This window comes from Protopterus annectens, chromosome 9.part0 (genome assembly GCF_019279795.1).
Source record: "Protopterus annectens isolate FY-2018-M chromosome 9.part0, PAN1.0, whole genome shotgun sequence".
NCBI classification, from domain to species: domain Eukaryota; kingdom Metazoa; phylum Chordata; order Ceratodontiformes; family Protopteridae; genus Protopterus; species Protopterus annectens.
In genome coordinates this window covers 932,065,168-932,088,623 of record NC_056743.1, presented here as the reverse complement: position 1 = coordinate 932,088,623, position 23,456 = coordinate 932,065,168, and the positions used below count along the sequence as shown (strand labels likewise).

Below are 23,456 nucleotides of genomic sequence, written 5' to 3'. Positions count from 1 at the left end.
AGAATAAGTATTTAAATATTGAAAACAAGGTTTCTGGCAGCGAAATGGATAATCTAAATTGTAACAGTACTATGCAATGCATCTTTGGGAAGGCTTATGGTATAATCCATACACTATTTAAAATCATGACTTCCAGAAGCAATGAAGTTTTGCTTCTCTTTTATAAATACCCTGGAAAGCCAGTCCTGGAGTACAATAATGCATTATAGATTGAATTGGTAGAGATGTACTTCAACAGAAATCAACAGACAGTTAAGATGCCAATGACATAAACAGAAATTAATGGCTCAGTCTGTAGTACTGGTTTATTAAGGGAGACTTATGCAAGATCCAGTTTAGTTGGAAAAGCTTTATGCTTACCAAGTGATACATTAATATGACCCACTGTTGTATCTATTAGTGTGATGGCAGATTTATCATTTCATATATATTTTGAAATACTGTAGAGCACACATGCAGAATGGCTTAAATTTATTTATTTATTTTGACATTTATTAACTAGGCATGTCCGACTGAGCTATAGCCCATTTTCAGAGGAGGCCGGGGAGGAAAGCCCCAAGAAAGAAACAATTACAAAAAATGTTACAAAACAGTTGCAAAAACAAAGAGGAATAACAAACACAGATGATTTTTAAATACATAGAATAAATCTTAGAAGTCTGATTGAATTCAAAACAGAAATCATTACAGCTATATGGTTTGAAAAGAGGTGGATCTAAGAAAGAGGGGAAGATGAAGCAAGAGAAGAAAAAGGGGTATTGAGAAAAGTAGGAAGAGGAAGTAAGTAGACAAAATACAGTTAGTGGATGTAAGTTTAAGATATTGTTATATGGAAAACTATAAGGACATATGACATGGATACTAGTTTATTACGACTTCAGTAAGTTATGAACCATGTAATAGGTTTAACAGTTCACAGCAGATGAACACAGTCTCGGGTATCCTAGATGAAAAAGAAAGAAAAGTGCTCTCTTCCCAAATATAGCTGGAAAGACTGGAAATATGTTCAGACTCAGTTTTTGCAAAATCATGGAAAAATTACATTAAAGAATCTCAGAGTAACAGGAATCCAGTGAACGTTAAAGAAACTACATAACTGTAGAAAGAAAAATCATACCAAGCATAGTTGATGAAATATATTACTAAGTTGCACTAATCGGGTAGTAACCAGTTAATAAAACCAGCCCTGGAAACCTGGCTTAAATAACAATCTATAAACTTTATAAGTTTGGTACAGTAGCTCCAATTATCCTCTGACACACTTCAAAGACAAAATATGAAAAGTCACCCAATCAATATAAAATGGGTGGAGTACTTTCATGAGACAGGTGAATCCATGCAAAAGTTACATTCTCTGCTGGGTCCCCACCCATGACAGCTCTGAGGTGAAATATCCGATGACAGCAACAACATCAAACAGTAGACAAAGTGTTTTTGCAGTGGTTACATGGGCTGGCTGGGAAACACTGACACTCTGCTTAAAGATCACAAAGATAAGTATTGTGTGAAAAAGGAAACTCAGTAAGGGATAAAAGCAAGAAAACACATACAACAGATAATGTATCTACTCCATACTCCCTGTGATTATGTATATTTTGCAACTTACTTACATTAATGCTGTACTTCCATAACAGCATAACAGTTCTTTATACCTCTGTGTTTTCCCACCATCTTTACTATATTTTTATCATAGTACAAGTAGGTTTTGTTCACCTACCTGCACAATAAAAACAATTAAGTAATTAAAATCCCAGTACAACAAATTCAGCAACAACTGGACTTTAAACCGCATCATTTCTTACTATCACAGTGAGCACCACAGCAGCACCAGCAGAAGTCAGCATGGTACAAACTGAGACATAAATATGTAATACAGGGTACCTTGGCGAAGCAGTACTAATGCAGCTAAAAAGAGCTATATTAATTTTGCAGTAAGGAAGCCCCACACACTCTTGCACCACAAATAATTTATTCTAACTCTGAGTCTGTATAGTCTAACCTAGCCAGTTCATATAACAAAAACAGAAGTCAGTGCCTCAAATCAAATAACTCACATCAATTAATTAACAGCCAAAGGATCTCACAAATCCACTTTCCACAAGACACAGTAACAACAGATACATGATCAGAAAACTATCTTGTGCTACATTCTCTCCATAAGACACAACCAAAATACAAATACTAATGTAATGCTGGTAAACATTTTTATTCATGATACAAAGTGATCACAGCACTGGAAATAAAAATGATCAACTGTGTAATATACTATCATAGGTTCATAGGTAGGTACTAGGCTATCGGCCCAAGGGCCTATGTAAGCCTAGCCAACAAGGTTCCCTAGCTTATGCCACCAAGAAAGTTATTTTCCTGTGCCACTGTCGAGCAGAGACACAGAAGTGATCCCTGGGGTATATTTCCTATTTCCCATCCACTCATCAAGATTTTTCTTGAAGAGTGCTAATGAACAACTTTGCTTGACATACATGGGTGGCCTGTTCCAGAGTATGGGAACTCTCTGGGACAGCAATCTATCCCTCCAGCAGATCCATCCCTCCACAACATCTCTATACTGTAGCCATGCATCAGAGGCAACACTTATTTATTGTATTATCGTACATACGATTTAACCGTGGCACCAAAAGTTTTTATTACTTTGTTTTGCTCACTTGAATTGCTGGCTATCAAAAAGTAGTATCAGACAAGACAGCCACACCATATATTTTTTCACTTTCATTTTAAGTTATGACTGCATTGTGTTTCGATGACTTTCAACATACACTTTTTAGTTATGAAAAAAAATATTTGATAGTCAATGTGCATGGTTATGGCTCAAGAGAGCCCACTGGAAAACCCACCTAGCTGGTTAACAAATAAGAACCAATATGATTTTTATTCATACAAGAGTATTAAATATTACTAGGGACAGCAGGCAAAATGACTGCTAGCACAGTAGAAACTCTGGTGTAAAGTAAATAAATGCAGCATCTTTACAAAATAGTAGCAATATATCCTAAAAGATACACAGTAATGTTGAACTGACAAAGCCCCCCTGCCCCCCCCCCACACACACACAAAAACACACGTGCACTAATTTCCTGAAATTCAGAGGTCACACAGCCTAGCAGAAACAGGTATTACTCCTCTTTCCCTGACATGGTATACGTGGGAATAGCGTATGCAGAAAGACAAGCTTATAAAGTCATTACCAAATGTACTGATTCCAAGGCATATGGATTCTTACTACAATTCAGTACTGTGAAATACACTGCAATCCTTTTTCTAAATTAAAGTACTAATACAGTCTGGAGATCAATTTTCAGAACCGGTGCTATGACTGCATATATAGAGAATATGTAAAACTTTTCTTGCTTAAATTTAGTATGTACTTGTGTAGTTTGCTACCATTGCAGTTTCCATATAACATAGTTATAGTTGTAATTGTTTGTCACTATGGAATGTGCAATTCTTGAGATTTTTCAAGCAAGCATATACATTTTGGCTATTACTACAATCAAGATTCAAATGTAAATCCAAAATAAGAGCAGCCTAAAAGAATTACATACTCAATAAATTAAGCTTTTGGGGCACTTACAAAAAAGATTTAAACAGTTATAGGCAAGAGTTGGGAAAAGTTGGCAACATCTAAGATCAGAACAAGGGGTCACTTACCATTAAAAAACCAGGGTAACATTGCAGAGGACTTTCTCTGAGAAAATATTGTCCCAAATGGAGTAAAGTGGTAGGATTATAAATAAAGATTAACCTCTGAATGAAATTTCTACTTTGTAAAAGTGCAATATTTAGGTAAATGTCAATGTTTCCATAAGCAAAGCAGAAAGCACACCAATACCACAAAAACAGCCACTGCTCTAAACCTCTGGGGTGTTTCAAAGTAAAATATAATTTCACAATGTGATGTAAATGAATTGTATTATTTATGCAAGGTGCTGTACTCTGAAGTTTGGCAATTTCAATCAGTAGTATGAGTACTGAATGGGAAGGGGCTTTTCACAGAAGGAAGTGGGATCCGTGTAGGGGCATAGGATGCATAAACAAATGTTGTGTTTTACATATGACATCACACAACACATTACAGATATTTGCTGTAGCTACTGACAGCATTTAAATATTTTAGAAAGCCAGGCTGGTATTCATTATAATGAAAATGAGACAATGGATGTTAGCAAATACCAAAAAGTACAGTTTTGTACCTACCATAAATGTAGATGTTCGAGGATTCCATTGCTGCAGTCCTGACTATTGGGTATAGTCCGCGTCCCAGTCGGCCCGAATACCAGAGTATAAGGCTGACGTCGGTCAGGGCGCATTAGACTGACGTCAGTACGTCAGGGTACTAATGCGCATGACCGACGTCATATCCTCAGTCTTTTCTTGCCCCAGATGTCAGAAGATCCTAAAGAGACAAGTCCCAAAAAACCTGCACCAAAAACATGTACAATATATACAACAATATATACAAAAATATAAGCATGTAAACTCACCTACACAACCACCCCTAAATACAGAGGGGAAGGAGGGAGGGTAAATTGGACTGCAGCAATGGAATCCTCGAACATCTACATTTATGGTAGGTACAAAACTGTACTATGTTCTTCGGCTTCCCTTGCTGCAGTCCTGACTATTGGGTAGAATCCCAAAGCAGAGGTAAGGGAGGCTGGCAAATTATAAAGAAGTAGGAGCTGACAACATGCCTTGCAAAACAGCTGTGGCAAAACCAGCCCTAGACTTAGAGTAGATAGGAAGGTGATAATGCTTAGAGAAAGTATGCACTGAACTCCAAGTAGCTGCTTCCAAAATATCCTTAGTTGCCACCCCCCTTAGAAATGCTGTGGAAGTGGCAGTAGCCCTAGTGGAATGAGGCCTAATCCCAGCTGGAATCTCCTTGCCATGATGGGAATAACAAAATGCAATGCAAAAGCCAATCCACCTAGAAATAGTTTGTTTTGACACAGGCTTGCCCTGAGAACTCAAAGCAAAAGAAACAAACAACTGCTGAGACTGCCTAAAATCCTTAGTCCTGCTTAAATAATAACGCAATTGCCTGTGTACATCTAAAGTGTGCAAAATCTTTTCCCCTTTATTTTGAGGTTCTGCAAAAAACGTAGGCAAATGAATAGTTTGGTTTAAAGCCACACTAGAAACCACCTTAGGCAAAAAAGAAGGATTAGTACGTAATGATACCCTATCCTTATGGAAAATCAAAAAGGGCTCTACTGCCATAAGGGCCTGCAACTCAGACACCCTTCTTGCAGAAGTAATAGCCAGCAGAAAAGCAGTCTTCCATGACAAGTATTTCAATTCAGCAGTAGCTGCAGGCTCAAAAGGTTGTAGAGTAAGTTTTTCCAACACAAAATTGAGATCCCAAGCAGGAGTAGGAGCTCTACGTGGGGGTCTTATATTCTTTGCCCCTCTAAGAAACTGCTTGAACAAAGGATGCGAAAATAAAGGTGGGTCACAATCATAGTGAGCTGAAATTGCTGCAGCATGAATCTTTATGGAAGAGAAGGACAAACCTTTGTCCAACAATTCAGTAAGATATTGAAGAGCCACACTCAAATTAGGCTCAGAAATCTCCAAATGCCTTGCTGTAGTCCAAAATAAAAATCTCTTCCATTTTTCTGCATACACTTTCCTTGTACTAGGTCTTCTAGCTTCCATAATCACATTTAAAACTTGTTGAGGAAGTTGAGACCTGCTGTGTTTCAACACAGAATATGCCAAGCTGTTAGATGAAGAGAGTGTAGCTTGACATTGAGCAGATGACCTTCCTTCTGAGATAACAGATGAGGAATCAGAGGTAAAGGCCATGGAGGCTTCTTTACCAGACTCCGCAGTAGAGGGTACCAGTGTTGCCGAGGCCAATCTGGAGCTATCAAAATCATCCTTGGCCTGTCTTGTCTGACCTTTAACAGTACCTTTGGAAGAAGAGGTAGAGGTGGAAAGGCATACACATGAAGGTTTTTCCAACTGAAAGACAGAGCATCCACTTTCCAAGCCGTGTGATGAAACCCCTTTGTGCAATACTTTGGCAGCTGGTGGTTTAGTGGAGAAGCGAACAGATCTATGTCTGGAGTTCCCCATGACACTGTCAGTTTCTGAAATACATGAAGATCCAGTTTCCACTCGTGGGGATCCATGATTTGTCTGCTTAACACATCTGCTAAGGAGTTCTGTGCTCCTGGCAGAAATCTTGCCTGAAGAGTTAGTTGCAGGCTTAGCGCAGTCTCCCATAAAATCATTGCTTGCCTGCATAGAGGATAAGAATGTGTTCCACCTTGCTTGTTGATGTACCACATGACAGTTGTGTTGTCTGTTAGAATCAACACCTGCCCTGGAAGAAGTAACTCCTTGAAAGCCATTAATGCAAACTGGACTGCTAACATCTCTTTCATGTTGATATGTAGATGCTGTAGTCTGGCAGGCCACTTGTCTTGTATCCACTTTCCATTTAGATGAGCTCCCCAAGCAATGTCCGAGGCATCTGTCGTCAAGATCTGACTTGCCTCTGGCCGGGTCACAGAGAGTCCCTTGTTTAGGTGACATTCCTGAGCCCACCACAAGAATTCTTTTTGAAGGCAAGGTATTATTTGAATGACAGTGTCCAAATCCTGGCAGTGCTGTGTCCATACATTTTTGAGATACCATTGTAACTTCTTCATATGCAGTTTGGCATTGGGAAGCACCAGAATACAAGATGCCATGAACCCTAATGCTTGAAGGACTGTCCTTGCAGTCAGCACGGACTGATGAGATAGGTGATGGAAGTAAAGTGACAGACTCTTTTGTTTGTCCGGGGTTAAAAAGGCCATCTGGGCTGCTGTATTCAGTCTCACACCCAGAAAGCACATGTCTTGAGAGGGTACTAGACTGGACTTTATTTCGTTCACAGAATACCCTAGGCATCTTAGCACTGCGATAACATATTCCAGGTGCTGTAGAAGAACTTCCTTTCTTGAGCCAGAATCAGGCAGTCGTCCAAGTAAGGATAGATTTGAATTCCTTGAAGCCTGAAGTAAGCTATCACTGGAGCCAGAACCTTTGTGAACACTCTGGGCAGTAGATAAGCCAAAGGGCAATGCAGAGAACTGATAATGAGAATTTCCAGTTCGAAACCTCAGATATTTCCTGCAACTTAGCCTTATAGGCACATGAAGGTAAGCTTCTTTGAGATCTAAAGTTACCATCCAGTGATTTTTGCCCAGCAGAGGTAAAAGCTGTTGTAACGTCAACATCTTGAACTTGGGAATGTCCAGATAAGTGTTGAGGATAGATAAATCCAAAATTGGTCTCCACGTGTTTCCCTTCTTTGGTACAAGGAACAGGCGAGAATAAAATCCTAGGCCCCTTTCTGATACAGGGACTGGCTGGATGGCCCCTATGTGAAGTAACTGTAAAACTTGCTTGTGAGCCTCTTTTCTTTGTTGAGGAGGAACGTCTGGCATGCCTTTGAAAGGGGGCATTGTATGGAAATAAAATCTGTAACCGTGGTGAATGATATCCAACACCCATTTGTCTTGAGTAATTAAATCCCAGTTTTCTTTGAAAAGAGACAGTCTTCCTCCCAAAGGAGCTGCCAAACGTGAATCTGCTGGCAGCTGAAAAGACAGGTCATTGGGTCTGTTTACGAAAGGACTGACCCCTGCCCTCACCAGAAGTCTGAGCAGGTGAACTCCCTGTTCTAGGCCTAAAAGAACCTTGAGCCCTGCCCCTACCACGTCTAGACCTACCCCTAGACTGAGAATCATAAGCAGGATATGTCCACCCCTTAGCAGGCCAATTTCTACTAAACTTTGGTGGCTGCACCTGCAAAAAATCTTTAACAGTTTGCATAGACTTAGCCTTGTCCTCCATTTTCTTTAAAACTGCTTCCACAGGCGAACCAAACAACACATCAGACTGTAAAGGAGCATCCAAAATCCTTGTCTTAACATGCTCAGCTAAATTCTGATCCTTCAACCAGGCATGCCTGCGAAGAACAGAACTGGTAGCAGCCACCCTCGAGGAGGCCTGTACAGCATCAAAACCACATTGCAAAGAATGCTTACCCACTTGTTCAGACACATGAACCAAATCCAGCAACTCTTTACACTCAATACCTTCCGCCAAAGCATCCACCTTAGATTTCAATTGTGAAAGGAGATAATTCTGATATTTTAGCATGTGAAACTGACAATTCAAAGCTCTCATGGCTAGAGTGGAAGAAGTATACACTTTCTTTCCCCACCTATCCAAAGCCCTTGCCTCTTTATCAGTGGGAACAGGATTTTTAACCACAGAAGCCTTTACACCCTTAGGCCCTTGAGAAATAGTTTCTGGGTCCGCCCTAGGACTCTTAAACAAATATTTATGAGCTTCGGGCACCCTATAATACCTATCAGGCTTAACAGGAGCAGGAGGCAAAGAGTCAGGGTTCAGGGAAGCCTCTGCAAAACATCTTCCACCACATTCAACACAGGAGGAATAGCTAAAGGCCTATGCTGGGGTAAAAACAAGAACTCCCTAAGCCTTTTCCTGGAGTCAGAGTAATCCTGGCCTTCCCATTTAAAGTGCTCCCTCATGGAATGCAAAGTCTCTGAAAATGAGAAATCCTCAGGTGGAGAAGCTGTAGGGGTGGAATCATCCACATCAGAATCAGAATAAGTAGGATACTCCTGCATATCTTCCACAGAAGATTCTGAAGCCTCTGAACACTGTTCAAAACTATCAAACTCGGTTCCACCCTAGGCCTCTTATCAGGCGGGGCATAGAACCCCTAATCATAGTAATCAAATCTTCTGCCATTTTAAGCATATGTTTCTTAGGAACAGAACCCGAAATGCTAGGAGAAGCCCCCACTGAAGCTGAAGTAGGCCTACCTCTCAAAGAAGTTTTGGCAACAGAAGGAGAGGCCCTAACTACCTTGGGAAGAGAGGGAAGAACAGTCACCTGAGAAGCCCCCTCAGCCTGGCCTACCTCCTGAGAAGGCACATCCTGTAAGAGTAAAGTTTCTGCCTGGGACTCTATGGAGACTCCTGGCAAAACCTCCGGCTCCACTGAGCCTTCTAAAGAACCGACGTCCGGGACTGCCGGTTCCTCAACCCTAGGCTTCACTGTTTTATCCTTGCGCTTCTTGGAGGAAGCGGGCGTCGGAGCATCCGACGGCATTTTATAATTGCAACGCTTCCCAAGCACTAACCTGGCACAGTCTAACCTCCTCTTAATAGTGCGTTTGTTAAACCTAGCACAAGAGCGGCAACCAACAACGACGTGCTCAGGCCCTAAACAAGGTATACACAAGGTATGATAATCCCTATGAGGTATCTGTTTCCCACAAGAAATACAGTTATTCACTTTTTCTGACATCCGGTAAAATACTGAGGCAAGAAAAAACCAAAATGTTCCCCAACGGGGTACTTAGCCAACTCTGTTTCGGTCTGAAACTCCGGTTTCGGAAATATTTCAGTACGCCAACCTGCACTCGCAAAACTGCTTCTGCATCGGACCATGCGGCAAAAAAGACTGAGGATATGACGTCGGTCATGCGCATTAGTACCCTGACGTACTGACGTCAGTCTAATGCGCCCTGACCGACGTCAGCCTTATACTCTGGTATTCGGGCCGACTGGGACGCGGACTATACCCAATAGTCAGGACTGCAGCAATGGAAGACGAAGAACATCAATAATGCCTAGTTAACGGAGAGTTAATCATACAAGCGGTAAAAATAAGTGTGATGGAAAATGCAGAGTTCTGGAGAAAGTATGTAGATATACATGGAGGAACAGTACTAAAATGGATATGCTGGGGTGAAGAGCAGGGATGCATGAATAAAGCTCAATAGATGTAAAAAAATTAAAAAAAAATCAAAATGTAAACAAATGAAAAAACATCAAAATGTGAATGAAGTGACGACCCTGCACTGGCCCAGTAATCAAGGAGTCTCAATCCTCACCACTAGCACCAGTCAGGGACATGCACATTGGGAGGATGACAAGTACACACACAGTGAAGTACAATTTCCCTTAAGAGCACACAGAGAGCACAGTCCATCTGCGGCTGGTTTTCCCCCTATCTCCAGATCCCCACTGGCTTAGCTATAAGGTTAAGATCTCAGCTGAGTAGTCAAGCCAAAACCTCCAGCACCCTCTCTGTCCAACCAGTGCTTCAAGTCCACACAGACACACAGAAACACACACACACACACACACACACACAGAAACACATACACACTTTGAGATTTGACTTGTATACAGACACACAAACACTCCTGGAAAGGCTGGCACAGGTTTACTAGCTATGCCCCCTTCTACCCAGACCATAAGGTAGTTAGCACTGCCACCAAAGCCCCTTATCAGCTACTTTAAGGCCCTTCCCAAAGGTTGACCAATCTCACTGTGTAATGTTACTATTATCCAAATGGTAAGTGTGACCAACGGCAATGCTACTGGAGTGGCTTATATAGTGTCACCAAATACATATGTAAGTACTCTTAGAGCTTAAATATCTCTAAACAAACCAGCTACAATTAAAATGTTTAAATATATTTAATAATAAATAATAAAAGAACAAGACAATACTCAATAACTCAACACACTGACTGCAGAGATCAGAATCACAGGAAATATTTTAAAACAACACTGCAGGACAGTCTCAAATTAATACAGAAAACATCTAAACTAATCTTTACTATATTCCTAACTATCTTTAAAAGAAATACTATACCTAAATGTTACTTACAGAGTAAGGCAAACACAGATGAGAAGTCTTGAAGATGGATGTTTTCAGATCCAAAGGCAAATACAAAATGCCCAGACTCACTCTCTTGAGACAGTTCTTAAATTAATAATATGCATTACTGCTGAGATAGCCAGGATGACACTCTGTTACCTGCCTTAAGTTCCCAGGCTAACAGAAACAGAGTTTAGCACCTCTGTGTCAGAGGTACATAGCTTTCAGAAGCTTGCCTAGAACTGGAAGTCGTAAAACAATTAACACTTTTACATTTGGAACCTAGTAATTATTTCTGTTTCCAGACAACAGGAAAACCTCTAGCTGCAGATATTGTGTCTGCTTGGTGCACTGAAACACAGTCGTAAAACTCTACTTTTCAACTTATTTCCTTGAAGGTTTGCAAGTTAACTCTGTATGTTCCAACTATACTATCAAAACATACATTTGCACAGGTATATACATTTCTGTTCTCTTCCAGTAGGGTACACTGTGGCTACATTCTTGAAGCTAGGTACATAAGATACAGCTCAACACACACTTCTGCACCAGTAGTTTAATATTCACATAACATATAGTTCTCTTACATTTGTAAGACAAGCCTATGGATCATAATATTCACAAATGACATATGATTATTTACAAAATTCCAGATAGCTGGGCTGGCAGTGTCACATTTCTATATAAACCATATTAATATTTTCAAGTGACATATAATTATTTGCAAAGTTCCAGCTAGCTGGGCTGACAGCATTTCGTTTTGTCACAAACGACATCAGAAATGACGTATAGGGAGAAATGCTAATTGTACTGTAGTATGGAAGGAACTGGCCCTTTCCCTGCTCTAGTGCAATCTTGGCAGTAGTATATATAATTAGCAGAGGATGCGAGGGTCACAGTACATTTTTTGTTTTTGTGTGTGTGTGTTCGATGTTCTGAAGGCCAGTGTTACAACATTCAACATTCAGGACATTCAGTCAATCAAAAGGCATGAAATCAAGTGCAGTATACCTAGATTACAAAACAAATGAGCTAGGACTTTCCACATTCTTATAAAAACACACAAACTAAACCGCTTATTGTAAGGTTTTATTACTGTTGTGCAACTTATTCTCAATATTCCATCATGCTTAATACTGACATACTGAACTGAATCACTATAACATGAAACAACCTCCACAGCCTGACAGTTATCTATAGCATATTGCACCAATTGTACTCTCTTCATGGGTGGAACAGTAATGACTTATTATTTTGGTGAGAGCACTAGGTAAAATGACTACCCAAGAAGGCTTGCTCATGCCCTAATTTGCATAAATTTAAAAGAGAAAGTCGGCAGGACTTCCTTTAGAACTGCAGCCATCTTAACTGTGAATGCAAGCTTGTGTCAACACCTTGCCCCATACATATTCTATGCTGGACTCCAGCCCCAGGCTGCTTAGCCTCAGTTACACAAACCATTTGTATTTACCCAAAAGGACAACGTCTGGCTTTCAGGAAAGAGTTCATACTGCCCTTAATGAAACTAGTACAATTAGAACTTTAAATCACAAAGCACACAAGCTGAAATTAAATACCTGACATATGAAAACCTGTAAAATACTTCTGAAACCAGCAAAATTCAAATATAAGTTCTTCTCACACGTAAAAAAAGAGGGCAGATATAAATAAGCTTATGGGAAGATCACAGAGTCACTCATCTTTTATCCCATCTTCTTATGATCTCATTTTTTTATATATCTGCACTACTGTTCATCTGTTAAACTTCCTTCACCACTCCCTGTATCTTAACATTCTCATTTTCTATACCAGAGTATTACTACATATTTGGCAAAGAATTGTATCTTGCAATAAGTATAAATGTATACACACCCCACGTATGATCAGGTATTGAACCAGCATGTACAGAGATACTAGCAATTGACTCTTGTACTAGACATGACACACCTTTTCACTTAGCTTATGAGCATAATATTAGGGGAAAGGACAACGACAAGTTGTTGATTTGAACAACCACAAGTACACTGGTCAGGAATATTTTATATCGGATAGTGAGCACCCATTTGATCTGGAGATTGGTACACTGACTGTTACTCCTAACAATGAACAAAACTTAAACTTATGTTGTCCATCAAATGTAAGGGAAGACGTGATTGAGAATACTGGGATTTTAGACCCAGAGATCATTACATCTAAAAATGACAATATTGTAGTTAGTCAACCAGGTTGTGAATTTTTTATTTTTATTTACAATTATACGGACATTAAAATTGAGAACAGACATTCTTCTCTATTTAAAAAAGGAATTTCTTTTGTACCAACTAGGAGGTTGGAAATGGCAGAATTATTCCTAGATATAAAACTATTTACCAGGAAATTAAATTTAGAATATTTGGCAAAACAGAATGCTAATGTTAATTTTAACACCACCAATAACACTTATGGTCACTCGAATGTTTTAACTAGAAGTACATACAATCCTGGTTTACAGTGTGACATTAACAATTTTGAAAATGTTGTTATTAATGAGTTGAAAACGCTGTCACGTCATAACAAACACTGCAATGTTAAATTTAACTTGTCAGTAGATGAACGCCTGACGTTGGAAGAATTTAGGGTTTTATACCCAGACATCAGGATCATGAAACCTGACAAAGGGGGTGGGGTGGTTCTAATGAATAACTGGACTTATACTGCCAAAATGATGGACATTTTAAACGGGTATGGTAGATACACTATTTCTTCCAGAAATGAGTTAAACAGCCTATCAAAAGATTGATATGGTGATAGAAGACAATTTAGCACAAGGTCTGATTGATGAGAAACTATATCGATTTTTTAAGGTGGAAAAACCTTTTTTATCAACAATGTTTGGTATTCCAAAAACTCACAAAGGGTTGGAAAATGTGGCAATGAGACCCATTGTAACATCTGAAGGTTCAAAAACACAACCCTTGGCAATATACATAGATTCAAAACTGAAACTTTTTTATTAACTGTATACCCACATTCTTATTGATTCGTGGGATCTACTAAAGAAGCTTAACCAATTGTCCTTTCAACTCCATTATGCATTTCTTACTATAGATGTTAGGGACCTTTTTTCTGTTATTCCGCACAGCACTGGATTAGATTGGTTTGAGTACATGTTAATTGAATTCAAGTTCTTGTCCAATAATGAATTTAGACTTATTCTTGAGAATATTGAATTGGTTTTTAAAAAACAATTTTATTTATTTCCAGGATGATATTTATTTACAAGTTGATGGTGTTGCAATGGGGGCAGCTTGTGCCCCCATTTTCGCTAATATTGTAATGCTTTTCTGGGAACTACATTATGTTTTTAAGTCATCTTTTATGACTAACATTATTCAATATTACCGCTTTTTAGATGATATACTAATTGTATGGGGAGGTACACAGGAAGAGGCCTTGGAGGCCATACAGTATTTTAATGAATCCACTACATTTCTTCGTTTTACACATGAATTTAATAAAGATGAAATACACTTCCTAGACCTCACCATTAAGAAGGATTACAACAATAGTATATTTACATCTAGTATTTACAGGAAAGCATGTTTTTCAAATGCCTATCTTCATTATAACAGCAACCATCCTCCATTACAAAAGAAGAACATTGTTAAAGGACAGATGGTTAGGGTGGCACGGATGACAACAAGATATGAGGAATTAACTAAGGAACTAGATTATGTACAAAAACTATTCCAAGAAAGAGGTTACCCCAACTCCATTATTTCTCCATTAAAGGAAGAAATTTTACAGGGATGGGGGAGAAAATATGCTCCCTTACTAAATACGGAGAGAGTGAGTGAGGATACTATTATGGAAAACAACTTGGAGGACGTTGAATGTGTAATACCCAAAATAACCTCAGATACTCCTTTTTTGGTTATGACATACAGTGTAAACACTAACTTAGTAAAAAAGGTCATCAACAGGACATGGAATATGTTTAAGAGTATGCCTAACAGTGCAGGCATATTCGACAGATGTTTACGTTATAGTTTTAGAAAAGGGGCAAATTTAAAAACTATTTTTGAGAGAAAGTGGCAAGGGGAAGACAACAACAAAAGAAAGGGTACATTCCGTTGTGGCAAGTGCCATCAATGTGCATTTATGGTTAACACGGACGAAATTAAACTACCCACTATTAATTTTGTTTTAAAAGGAAAAGGTTATTGTACATGTTATACCAGTGGAGTAGTGTATTTGGCATACTGTACTGTCTGTTGGGCACATTACGTAGGCAAAACTGAGAGGCATCTGCGCCAAAGGGTATACGAACATATATATGACATTTCCAGGAAAAAGGAAACTAATGCCCTTTACAGGCATACCCTAAGTTGTGAACAGGCCACCTACAAATTTTGGGTTTTGGAAAAGGTGTTAAAAAACCAGCAGAGGTGGTGATTGGGAGAACCAACTCAGTTACAGGGAGCTTATTTGGCAATTAAGACTTGATTCCAATACACCCCCTGGGTTGAATGACCACATGTCCCTTCTACCAGTTTTAAAACTGAGAGCCAATAAGATTAAAAGGAAAATACAAGATAAGGCCTGAAATCATAGGAACATTTTAATCTATGTTGAGAATATTTTAATCTACGATGGAATTTTATATACATTATGTATATTATGTGTATTTATATTTACATTTATATTCAACTATTTATTTATATATTTTTTAACAACTTCATATACCAATTCTGTTTGATTCTATTTTATTAATTTTCATACACTGTGTATTATATTTATTTATATATATATATATTATGCATGTACATTTTTTACATAAATGAGTGGTCACCAGACATTATATAGTTATGTGATTTATGAATTCATGCAACTTTTGATTTTGTATGCAAATACAGTATAAGGTTATATTCCAGTGTACTGAAAGGAAGTTAATAAGTGAACAACACGTTTTTTTAAACTAACAACAACTACATTATCATGTTATTTTAAAAAATTTTTACTAATTGGATTTGATAAACCAATCAATCAATTTAATGGATGATATATAAATAAGTGTGTTACAGGATGTTGCTTTGTTCTGAAGAAGTTTCCGTTTATTTGGAAATGAAAGCGCTTAACCTATGTTCAACTTTTATCGTGTATTAAACTTTGTGGCATTATACATCTTGGACTGAAGAGTCTGATTTTGGTGATTTGGTGACGTTCTATGGGACAGCCTTTATCGAGTCTGTTACGGGATTACACTTTTTATTACAAGTTCACATTTCTATATAAACCATATTAATATTTTCAAGTGACATATAATTATTTGCAAAATTCCAGCTAGCTGGGCTGACAGCATTTCGTTTTGTCACAAACGACATCAGAAATGACGTATAGGGAGAAATGCTAATTGTACTGTAGCATGGAAGGAACTGGCCCTTTCCCTGCTCTAGTGCAATCTTGGCAGTAGTATATATAATTAGCAGAGGATGCGAGGGTCACAGTACATTTTTTGTTTTTGTGTGTGTGTGTTCGATGTTCTGAAGGCCAGTGTTACAACATTCGACATTCAGGACATTAGGTCAATCAAAAGGCATGAAATCAAGTGCAGTATACCTAGATTACAAAACAAATGAGCTAGGACTTTCCACATTCTTATAAAAACACACAAACTAAACCACTTATTGTAAGGTTTTATTACTGTTGTGCAACTTATTCTCAATATTCTATCATGCTTAATACTGACATACTGAACTGAATCACTATAACATGAAACAACCTCCACAGCCTGACAGTTATCTATAGCATATTGCACCAATTGTACTCTCTTCATGGGTGGAGCAGTAATGACTTATTATTTTGGTGAGAGCACTAGGTAAAATGACTACCCAAGAAGGCTTGCTCATGCCCTAATTTGCATAAATTTAAAAGAGAAAGTCGGCAGGACTTCCTTTAGAACTGCAGCCATCTTAACTGTGAATGCAAGCTTGTGTCAACACCTTGCCCCATACATATTCTATGCTGGACTCCAGCCCCAGGCTGCTTAGCCTCAGTTACACAAACCATTTGTATTTACTCAAAAGGACAAAGTCTGGCTTTCAGGAAAGAATTCATACTGCCCTTAATGAAACTAGTACAATTAGAACTTTAAATCACAAAGCACACAAGCTGAAATTAAATACCTGACATATGAAAACCTGTAAAATACTTCTGAAACCAGCAAAATTCAAATATAAGTTCTTCTCACACGTAAAAAAAGAGGGCAGATATAAATAAGCTTATGGGAAGATCACAGAGTCACTCATCTTTTATCCCATCTTCTTATGATCTCATTTTTTTATATATCTGTACTACTGTTCATCTGTTAAACTTCGTTCGCCACTCCTTGTATCTTAACATTCTCATTTTCTATACCAGAGTATTACTACATATTTGGCAAAGAATTGTATCTTGCAATAAGTATAAATGTATAGTTATTGCTCGATTAATCCATACACATACTATATATACTTTGTGAATGATTATTTTATAATGTGCTTATCTGCATTCTGCTTCTGTAGTTGTTGTTCTACAATAGCACAAATTAATAGTAGAAATGGGTCCTTTGGATCAGTCTGCCTGCATAAGTAAGAATCAGATAAAACATTTACAGGAAAGATTTTCCTTGCTGTCCTATAATAATATGAATATAAATAATTACTTTCTTATTATAAGATGACAGATGAAGTTTTATAGCATACTTAATCTGAGAAAAAATGCCAAACAGAATTCTGGCATTCCACCCCTATCACCAAGATGATGCAGCAACTATGGAGAGAGCAAGTCAGGTGAAGGCAAAGGACAGTTAATCCTGGACAGAGGAAAATATTCTCCCTTATGTAACAGACATGCAAAACAGACTCGGGGAAAAGGATTTTATTCCTTATTCTAATGTTCTGCCTTAAAGACAAATAAATAATTTATGCACTTACCAGAACATTATTTTTCTCTTGTCTCTGCCCAAACAGTGGGACTATAGGACTGCTGCCTTTGGTGCCCCTCTAGCAATGGCAACAAACTCCTCACGACTCTAGTTCCTCCCTACCCATAATCCATCGCTCCTGCTGCGTTCTCCAGATCAAGATTATCAACATTAAGCAAAAGAGATAAACACAGACAGACATTAAAGAAAATGACATCCAGATTCAGTCCCTCACAGATCCCTCATAAATGAGGATTGGGCAGGGAAAGAACGGTGGATTTTTCCAGTATTCAAACTGGAGACCAGAGAATTCTAATCTTCCAGTAAGTACATAACTTGCATACTTCTCAGGTCTTGTCCAGACAATGAAACTGTAGGACAGAGTCCACAATTAACTAGGGTGGCCTATCCCAGTAGACATCTGAGAATGGTTGCTGCAAAGGATGCTCTCATTCTAAAAATAGAACCGAGGCTGTAATGTTTAGCAGAGGTATGCAGGAAGAACAAGTAGTGCTACGATAAGTTCATCAAGAAGAAGGTTACGACTGAAAAGGTGTGGACAAAGCTTGAGCCCTAACTCAGAGGGGCCTTTGGTGGGACAGAAAGCCTTCTGCCCTCTGAAAAACAACAAAATGAAATACAATCAGAAATCCACCTTGCCAATGTAACCTTAGTAATCTTTCATCTGAGACTAAGAACTGAAAAACTAACAGTTGCATATCTTTCCTGGAGCACTTTTGTACAGTCCAGGTAAAAAAAAAAATAGTTGTCTGTGAACATCAAGACAATGCAACAGGTATTCTCCTTTATTAGAGTATCTTAGAAAAAAACACTGGTAGATGGATATTTTGTTCAAGTTAGTCTGAGTAGCCACCTTGCATGCAGGATTCATCAGGAGAGATACACTATCTGTGTGAAAATACAATACATATGGGTTTTAAGAAGAAAGGGCTTTAAACTCAGAAACAACTAGCAGAAGTAATAGCTACCAAAAAATGCTGTTTTCCATTACGAGAACTAAAGGTCAGCTGAAGCTGCCAGTTCGAAGATGTGCTGAAAAGGTGAGGACATTTGGTGCTAAATGACAAAGCAAAAAGGTTGCAGCAAAGTCTTTCCCACTTCTTGAATATGTAGTTGTGTTAATTTGCTGTTCGGGGACCACTGGTGGAGCAAGCGAATATGCCAGCTAAGCTGGTCTGCAATGGCATTGGTAGACTCGGGTAATTACATTGCAATCAGAAAGTGTTGTAAGGTCAGGGTCCTTTACCATGTTCTCATTGCTTTCCTGCACAAACAGTAAGATCAGGTTTCTCCTTGACTGTTAAGTACCACACAACCACCATATTGTCAGACTATGGCAACCACATCTCGAGGGAGCATGTCCTGAAATACCTGCAATGCTAGGAGGACTAAGAATGTTTGCATGCCTGGAGGCTTCTTCCAAAGTATATAAACCTTGAATTGTTTTCACATCACCACAGAGCAGTTATAGCTCTGGTAACTATTGCAAAAAGTATAGGTTTGGTGAAGAGGGACACTCAGGAAAGGGTGTATGGGTTCGTTCACCAAGGTAGGCTGCATCCGACCATCCAAGAAAGTCGGATCCTGTAGTACAACTGTTTAGAAGATTTGTCCCATTACACTGTAAGAACCCACTGTAAAATCCTCATGTTGAATCTGGCACTGGGAACCATCTGTATTGATGCTGCCATAATTCCCAGAACCTTGAGAATGTGAACTGTTACAGGCTAATCTTGCTGAAGTAGGTACCAAGCCTCTGTCATTAAGGTGGGAATTCCTTCTTGTGCTAGGAGTGTCAGCTGTCTTTGGGTGTTGAGACAACAGCCTATGAAGGTAGGTCCTGTGAGGGCTCCAGCTGGGACTTGTCTATGTCCATTGTTACTCTTAAAGACAAGTAAGCTTGGAAGCAATAGTTTTTCTAAAACAACTTGGTCCACTGTTGGAGCTACTAGCAGCTAATCATCCAAGTACAGAAAAACTTGCACTATTAGAAGTCGCGACCACAACCAGGGCCATGCATTTGGTGAACACCGGGGGGGGGGGGGTGCTTTGGTGAAATCAAATGGCAAGATTCAGAACTCAAACGTGGTCAGCTCTGACCTGGAATCAAAGGAATCGTGATGACTTGGATTTACTATCATTTTGTCGATCGCACAAAATCTCAAATTTTGCTGTCACTGAATCATTAAGTCGACAAAGAAAATGTTGGAACGGACAAAAGCGAATACAATACAGCATTCGCTGTTGTCAGTTTCAACATTTCAATGCAGCTCGCACTATATTGGGGTTTGGGAAATGTACCCTTTCCCTCACTATAGTGCAATCTCGGAGTTAGTATATTTAAGTAGCAGGGTGTGTGGGGGGGCTTGCCCCCCTGCTAACATGTTATTTACTGTGCAATGCACAGTAATGGTGTCCCCAGAAGTGTGGTGACTGTTCAAAAATGTCGAAGTCGACATTTACAGTCACCACACTTCGATTTTATTATCGTTAGGTGTTGTTAGTTTTGAGGTTTTGCCTCGACATAACCACGATTCACTGTTGTGCGATCCACTTAATGATAGTAAACAGATGACTTGTTTATTTTTATGTGCAGGTAAGCATCTCGAAGATCTAGAGAGTACATCCAATCCTCTGTCTGGAGGTATGGTAGAATAGGCTGCACTATGAGCATCTGGAAAGTCTCCTTCCCTTCTTTAAAAGACAAATAAGCTGTCTCAGATCAAGGAGAAGCCTGAATTCCATGTTCTTCTTGAGTACTAAAATGAATCTGGAGTAAAATCTGGATCTTCTGTGGTCTGGTGGGCTGCTTGGATTGCTGTTTTCTGGAGGAGGAGGAGCTAAGCCTTTCTTAAGACTGCCTCCCTTTGTCTGAGTCGCACAAAACAGGGTTGGGAAGTCTGAATTAGGGTTTCACAGAAAAGCACATGAAGCAGCCTTTGGATGGGAGTCTCTTTACCTATGATTTAATTGTGATTGCTATCTACAATTGTGTGTAAGGACAGACTTCTTCAGACTCCCTCGACAGGGGACCTTCAGGAGATGCAGAAATGAAAACTGCAAAGAAAGCTCCTACCTCCCTGTTTACTGGTGCCACCACCTCATTTTCTGGGGTGCCATCCCATAGAGATACTATTCTGCCCCAGGAACCTCTATACTGTGGCTGTCTATGCTGGGTCTGTTGGATCTTTCTAAACTATAAGCTTTTTTCCCATTCCTGCTTCTGCTGAAAGTTCCTTTATGATTTTTGATACTTTCTGGACAATCCTTTTCTGAAAATGAACCATATAGTTTAAAGCTCTAACTGCAAATGTACAGGGTGCATACACTCACTTCTGTAGCATATCCATCAACCTGAAATCCTTATTAGAATGGTTTGGGCATCCTTCTTAGTAACTGCAGCTACCGCAATTAAGTCATCAAGAGGCTCTTTTCTCCAATAAAGGTTTGACTTTGGTAGTACGGAGAACTCTATATGGCTTCAGTGGGATAGGCTCACCTACATCTGTCTCTTCCTATACTTTGCTGCTGACCATGTCCATCAGCTTATTCAGAAGATGCACTATCCATTCAGCTGGAAGGAGTTCTAAGACTCCTGTAAAACCTGTTCCTTGGGGAGGTGTGGTCAACGGGACAAAATCCCATCTGCCACATCACTACCACAATCACTAAAGGACGGATACTCTGGAAGAGATTTTGGAGAATCTCCTCCTGGTCCAGATTTGCATCCGAAGTGGGAGACTATGAAGGGGAAGTCCAGGTGCTTCCTCCTGCATGTCCTCTCTCTTGGTGGACTATAATAGGAGTCCTCTTCTGAACTCCCTTTGGGAAGAGTGACCCCTAGAATTCATCAGACCTGGCCTAGCACTCCATGTCCTGAGGGAGTTTGGATGATGGTAGACTTAAGTTCCCTCTTTCAACTATACCTTGGTGTGGAATCAGTTCTGCTGATATGATAGGCATGAAGGAGCCAAGAGTAGCTTCCTTCTGCACCGTGGAATCCTCTGAAGTGCTCAAGACCAGACCATTAGTGTCAAAGTTGGTATTTGTGCCAACCTAGCATGCTCTGTGCAGACTGCTGGCGCTACGGATAACAGAGGCTAATGCTAAATCCAGGATCTTTGGTCCTAAGTAAATGCTGACTGCTCTACCATAATAGGTACCAAAGACTCAACATCAACTCCCAAAGGCCTAGCAACAGTAAGAACTGATGTGTAGAACATTGATATTAAATATGCCAGAGCCATCAGGGAGGGAGACACAAGGTGTATCCACACTGAGGTGTCTGACATGACAGTTGGAGCAGATGATTTCTTTACCTGAGCAAAAACTGAGCCTAGAGGAGGAATGGAAGCTGCTGGGGGGTGAAACTATCAGCCTAGAGTAGGAAGTGTTGGGGCCAAGACAATATTATATCAAAACTAGGCTTTGATGAACGCTGACATAATGTACTCTCAATCAACCTGCACTGGATTCTGGAGGGATCGGAGAGATCTAACCAAAACTACCAAAGGAAATCTGAAAGAGATCAACTTGGAGAGCTCAGTCTGCCTTCTCTGTCCTCTGTAAGGCTTGATAGTTCTTGTACATGCAGGAGGAAGGCTTAGAAGTAGTAGTCAGGCTTGGAATTTCTCTGTTAAGTAGTACAGGAATAAACCCTAGGGGTTTTATCAGCAGATAGCTTCTCAAAAATGGGCTGATCTGCCTCTTCTTTCTGGAGTGGATGCCACATAGAATACAGTTGATGCCAAATCCTCTAGAATTATGCCCTTCACTAAGAGTTTGTTTCAGCATTCTGCCAGAGTCCTGGAACTAAAGTTTTCCACAGGGTACAGTTGCTAAACATACTATGCATAAATCATGTGGATTCTGGGGGAATTTCTTGAACCCAAGTTTACCTTCCTAATTCATAGGTCAATGCAAATAAAAATTGAAAATATTCAGCATTACTATGAAAGAAGATTTAAATCAACAGTACTAACCAAAGCACAACACTTAACTCTGCTATCGGGGAAAAAAAAAAAGTCAGAAGTCAAATACCAAGTGGGTCGATGACTCAAGAAATGACTTGGTAAGCACAGAGATGGGAGGAAAAATACAGAAGGAAAAAACTTAAAGAAAAAGAACAGTAAAGCACAAAAGAAGCATACATAACTCTTACTGCTGACAATCGATATTAAAGTCACATGGCAAGAGACATTCAAACTTATCTGCACCAAAAGTTATGAAATGTATTTATTTTACATCTGTTGACAGGGAAAGTCCGTCTGGATGCATGTCCATTTTCAGCGGAGGCCCAGGGAGAAAAGCTCCACAGTTAAATTTTAAGCAAAATATAAGGTGTATACAGAAGCATTCAGATTTACATAGCAAAAAATCAGGTGGAGGTGTTATGACAGGGATTAAAGATAACTGAGACCTGTGATTATTACATGTTCAGTGATAACACCAGTGCTACAGACTGTGTAACTGTGACAACAGACAACCCTGGAACATATAACAATTGTTGGAGTGTACAGACTACCAAAGACAAGTGCAGATGACCTAGAGGAATTCATACAGTTCTTGCATGAAACACAGGTGGAGAGAATATTAGATGGGGACTTAATTTTACCAGAAACAGACCGGAATAATGTTGATTCTACAACTTTGGTAAGGAAATTATTCACAACATACATTCAGGAACAACAACTGCTTCAGATTGTAAAAAAATACCTACCAGGGGACAGAGCATACTAGATATTGCTCGTGTTTCTAAAGAAAT

General features: G+C 39.3%; 1 protein-coding gene across 1 annotated transcript in view; it reads right to left on the bottom strand.

The window, feature by feature from the left end:
- The window catches only part of TIMELESS (timeless circadian regulator), a 955,757-nt gene that overhangs the window by 763,876 nt on the left and 168,425 nt on the right, over positions 1–23,456 (bottom strand). The gene's annotated exons all lie outside the window — the stretch shown is intronic.